Source organism: Hydra vulgaris, chromosome 03 (assembly GCF_038396675.1).
Source record: "Hydra vulgaris chromosome 03, alternate assembly HydraT2T_AEP".
Lineage (NCBI taxonomy): Eukaryota > Metazoa > Cnidaria > Hydrozoa > Anthoathecata > Hydridae > Hydra > Hydra vulgaris.
The window spans coordinates 59006501-59012500 of NC_088922.1; the positions used below are offsets into that span (position 1 = coordinate 59006501).

Genomic DNA, 6000 nt, shown 5'->3' on the forward strand with positions numbered 1-6000 from the left:
AGATTAAACTTTCTTTTAAATATGGTTGATATGATTAAAAAATAGCAAATATTCAGGTAAAGGAATTCCCCACTTTTGCTGTAAGAGTGAAGCTGTAAAAAGCCTAAGTATGTTGACTGACGGTCTATGAAATTATCAAGTTGCTTCTGGGATTCTAAAATAAAATAAAAAAGGATAATATTAAACCAGGAGATAAGTTTCTTTTAATGATTTTTGAAAACAATTTTCTTGTTGTTGTTGGCATGTTTGGTAATAGATGTAGCAGAGCATGATTTAAAAAATTGTCCTTGGAAGCTATAGGGTAGGGTGGGGTAATGTGAGCCTATTTTTACCTATTTCTGACTTTTAGTTAAAATAAAACAATGTTTAGGTATCGGATTTTTGACAAAAGATGTCTTAAAATCATGATTGGACATCCTACTAAACAAATTTAACAAAAAACTATTACTTAAAATAATATAAATAGGTCGAGGGAGCCTTTATTTGAAGATGCCTATATAGACCCACATTACCCCACGTAGTGGGGTAATATGGGTCTACATAAAATGTTGGTAGTTCTGGTTTAAACTACTACTGCTTATGAAAAATCTGACATACATTCTATATGCACGCACCTTTTTTATAGTATATATACAAGGTTTTATTTTAAAAAGTAGTCTTAAGATATTTTTATTGAAAAAGAAAGTGCATACATACACAGCACAACAATAAAAGTTAAAAACTCGGACAAATAAAAGTAAAAAAATGGTGATTTAAAACAGAAATAATATTGTTTTAATAAAGTGTTTTATAAAAAATAACTATTTTTTGATCACTGCACTTTTAAGGTTTCATCACTGCACTTTTAATCCTGCTATAGCATTTGCTGGAGAGAGTCTCTGACACAATTGTTTCAATAACCCTGTTAAAGCTGTCTTATCAATATTTTTGTGCTGTTTCTCTTGCAAACCGATTTAAAATTTTTCTCCACTCATTCTTTAATGGTCTGAAGACAGCCACATCTAACATTGTAATGCGTGTGAGCAACTTGGCGGAAGACAAACAATTTGGATATGGTTGTCCGTGTTCGCTTTTATGGTACAAGGCTTTTTTGGTATATGGCTTTTACAGTACATGGCTTTTTTGGATTTACAAATACTCTCTTTGTTAAGTGATTTGTGGAGAGCCCAATCTCGTCAAGGTTGTATATACTATTTGGTACAATGTTATTATTATAAATTACATCAGATAAAATAGTAAAAAATTTATCTACAACTTCACGTGTTAAACTTTTAGCTCTTGAAAATGTAAGTATTTCAGGCGTACATAATCGAAGTTTATCAACATGACGCTTCTTAAAAGAAATTATCCAATTATTCCCAGGAATTCCATTTTTAATAGGAGTTTTCATCCTCATCATTGTGCAAAATTGAGCTACTAAATTACAAATGTCAAGAGAATCTAATGGAAGACCATATCTTTGACAATACTGTGCTGCAGCTACACTCATTGCTTCATCATTATCACTCAGCACACTTTTTTGACTTTTACGTTTGTTTCCATTAAATTCTTATTGTTTTATTCTTCTTCTCAATGTTTCTTTAGGAACAGAACAATCTTTTGCAGCATGATAAATAATCTTTTTTTCCTCACATACTAACATAATTGCTCTTTCCAAACTATCAGCATTGTACTTGGGTTTTATTTTTTTATTATATCTTGGCATTTTTAAAATACTTTCTAAAGTAATATATGAAAAATATGTTAATCTTTTAGTGAAATAAATTAGCATAAATCATAACGTATCACCAAAAAAAATATTTTAATACCAAATAGGTCTTATATAAGATTTTATTAGCCTAGCCTAAGTCCTAGGTAAACATATTGTTTCACACAAATAAATACACATGTTTCTTAATGTAAACTTCAAAGATAAGTGTTTAATAGTTCTAAAGAATTATTAACACAAAAATAGTATGGTCTGATGAAACTAATAGGTTTATAATGTTACTAACAACAAATTTAATAACATAATTACTTATCATAATATTTTACATACATAGACCCACTTTACCCCACCTGATTATATTTCAAATTTTAAACAAACCATGTGCGTTAGTGTCTTACAGGTATACTATTCTTAAAATATAGTAATTTAACGTTCAAAATTACCATTTTTCATGCGTTTATGCCTTATTTGAATATATTTTCTCTGAAGTTTAAAAACGGAGAAAAAAATGACTTTCTTTATGTATCTAGCATTTTAGCTAAAAAAGTGTCGTTTCTAACAGCATAGCAAGGTTATATTTTAAAATTAATTAACCTAATATGTTATAACAACGTGGTAAAAATTTCAACTCTATACCTAAAGCCATTATCAATATAACAGATAAATATGAATTAGACCCAGATTACCCCGTAGACCCATATTACCCCACCATACCCTAACAGAAATCTCAAATACTTTAAGCCTGAGTTAAAAAAATATGTGACAAAACTTAGGAAAGAATATTTTAGAACCTAGTACATCAATTCAGATTTAGGAGCTGTATATCACTTTGTCAAATTTTTATGATGTAAAAACTGAATCATTCATTTTAGGGAATGAAGAGATAAGTTGCAGTTTGGTATTTGTAAATGTATTGTATATGTTTTTGATCCATTATGCAAAAAATATAACTTAAAAAAATCTAGATGATTCCAGTGTAAAAAGATTATTTGTTTTATCTTTAGTTGAAGATGTTTCAAAACATAATAGAAATCTTAGCAAACTATTGAAACCACTAGTGCTGAATGATGTAAAATATTTGATAGCATTTGTTGTAGAATGTGTTAACTCTCTATTTAGTTTAAGCAGCCTCAGTGGTAAGTATGCTTTTCTCTGGTGTGAAGGAGAAAATACTCTTAAAAGTGAAAAACTTTTGGTTCAATTGATATTAGTTACAATAAGTTTGTTGCAGATGGATGCAAGAATAATCGCATGAAGGAATTCAAAATCTGTATTTCTCCTTGAATTGTATATATCGATGAACTTTAGTGGAACATCTTATCTCTTCTTCAGAGTTACACATTTTCATTGCTATTACTTCTATGTTCGTAAAAGTATTAATTGATTTGTGGCCTGATTTTGATACATGGTCTAAATCAAACTGTATTATTGTTAAAAGTTACCACGGAAAAGTCTTAGATAAACTAGATGATCTAGAAGTTATTTTTTTAAGTGCAGCTTCTATGCAGCCAAATATAATATTTCTAAATTTTTCTAAAAATTTCTACAACCAGTAGTTAGTTGTCTTAATATATTTTAAATTATTTAAAAAAAGGTTTTAGCTAAGTGATTGGAGAATCTATTGCTGAATCAATTTTATGCTTTAAAAACGTTTTTAAAAAAATTGCAGCTTCATCTTCTAGAAAAGTTTAATTATGAATAAGGAAATTTCACAATTTTAGTGTGTCATCTAGTTCCTTTTTTATTGTTGTAGTCAGTTTGGGCTTGGTGTATATGCCTTAGAAAATGCTCACCACTCCACCATCAAGTATTGAAGTAATACAAGCATTGTTTGAAGTACTATGATTATGCGCAAAAAAAAAGTGTTATTGAGTTTGGTATAAACAGCCATTTTCTCATTTAAAATTTTTTTATATAGCTGTCGTTATTGTTGTTAATTTTTCAATAAGAATAAATAATTGCTATTATTTTAAAAGTATTGTTTTTATGAATTAAAATTTGCATTTCAGTTGTTAAACTTTTTGTTACATTTATTGCATTAATGTTGTATTGTAAACTTTGCTAATTTTAATTTATAATAAATGTTCAAAGTTCTTTTTTTTTCATGTTGATAATGAAATTCTCTTTTTTTCACGTTGATGTATAAAAGTTAGTTTAGATTTTAAAAGTTATTTTAAAATACTTTACCAAACCCAAAAATGATTATATATATACATATATATATATATATATATATATATATATATATATATATATATATATATATATATATATATATATATATATTATGTATATATATTTATATATATATATATATATATATATATATATATATATATATATATATATATACATATATATATGTATATATATATCTTAGGATGCGCCGAACCCGGTTTTTGGCCGAACACCCAGTCCGAACGTTTGGCTATAAAATTTTACCAAACCTTTACTATTTTTGAAAAAAAAAGACATTAGTTTTGAAAAATTGTGTTATTAAACATTTAACATTTTATTGTGTTATTAAAAGTTTGTTAAAACATTAGTAAGGGTTAATAAATTTTGTTTGAAAAATTATAAAGTAACTTTGAAAAGTTAATTTATTATTGGATGATTGTTTGTGGTGTAAAGAAAATAAATGTTAACATTTTTATTTGTAGTGTAAATAAAAATGTTAACGATTTTTTTTTGAAAAAATAATACAATTATTAAAGTTAGGTAATATAAATAAATGTATAACCTGTAACGTATTGGATAAAATAACATAATATGTAACATGTTCGATATATTTTAAGATATATTTACACAGTTTAATTTTAAAATGCTTTATTTTTGGTTGAACTTCTTTTTTATAATTTAGAAAAATATTTTAATGTTGTAAAAGTATAAAACAATGTCTTCTGAAAAAATGTCTTTTAAAAGTACTGTGTGGAAATACTTTGAAGTTTCTAAGAAAGACATTCGTTTTTGTATCTGCCTGCTATGCAAAGCAATACTCTCTAGAGGTGGGAATTGCCCAAAGACATTTACCACTAGTGTAATTAGGCGCCATTTAAAAAAAAAGCACCTTGTGGAGTATGTATTGGCTGAAAAAGAGTCTGATAAAAAAAAAATTATTGAAACATCAACTGTTTCTACATCAAGTGATTCGGAAATAAAAAAACAATTAACATTAGTAGAGAGTATTAATAAAAAAAGGTTGTGGAATATTAATGACCATAGAGCAATCAAGATTCACAATCGCATTGAAGAAATGATGGCATTGGATATTCAACCATACACAATTGTAGAGGATCTTGGTTTTAGAAAACTAATTGAAGAGATATGCCCTAATTGCCAAAAACCCCAGTAGGAGTTGCTTTAGTAAAAATATTGTTCCACAAATATATGATAATCTGTTTAATTCAATCAAGAGTAATATATCTTCTGCCAGTTATATCTCCCTTACAACTGATATTTGGACAGCAAATAGTTTAAATGTTGCCTTCATAAGCATGACAGCACACTGGCTCAATAATGAATTTTCTCAACAGAGAGCAGTACTCAGAGTTATGCATTTTCCAGAAAGTCACACAGGAAAAAATATAAGTGAATATTTACATAAAGGTTTGCTAAGTTTTGAAATTCCACACACAAAAATTCACATTGTTTTACGAGATAATGCTGCCAACATGGTAGCTGGCGTTAGAGACAGTGGTTTTAAGTCAATTCCATGTTTTATACATACAATACAGTTATGTATGCATGACTCAATTTTGTTGCAACAATCTCTGAAAGAAATTTTAGTTTGTTGCAGACGTCTGGCAACACATTTTCACCATTCACCAACAGCAGCAGCAAAATTAGAAGCAATTCAGGAACAACTTGGTTCAAATAAGCATAGGTTAATACAAGATGTTACTACAAGATGGAATAGTTCTTACAATACGATTGAAAGGATGCTTGATCAAAGAATTTCTTTGGCAACTTATGCAGCCGATCATGCACCCAATCAACATTAAATTCATTCCAATGGGGCTTATTAGATAAAGTTTTTCATATTTTAGAACCATTTAAAACTTTACCCGTTAATCTCAGCAAACGTGAGGCATTTTTATCAGATGTTATTCCTTTGATTATGGCTCTTAAAGTATTTTTTAATCAACCATTAGTTTGTGAGGCTTTTTTAAGTATAAATACTTTAGTTGAACAATTGAAAGAGTCAGTAGACAAAAGACTGAGTATATTTTTACATGATAAGTATTTATGTCTTTGATACATTAATTTATATCTTGGGTCACTTTTTGTGACCC

The 6000-nt window shown here is 27.8% G+C and overlaps 1 protein-coding gene across 3 annotated transcripts in view; it reads left to right on the plus strand.

The window, feature by feature from the left end:
- Positions 1-6000, plus strand: part of LOC101241649 (protein mono-ADP-ribosyltransferase PARP4) — a 199269-nt gene that overhangs the window by 153358 nt on the left and 39911 nt on the right. The gene's annotated exons all lie outside the window — the stretch shown is intronic.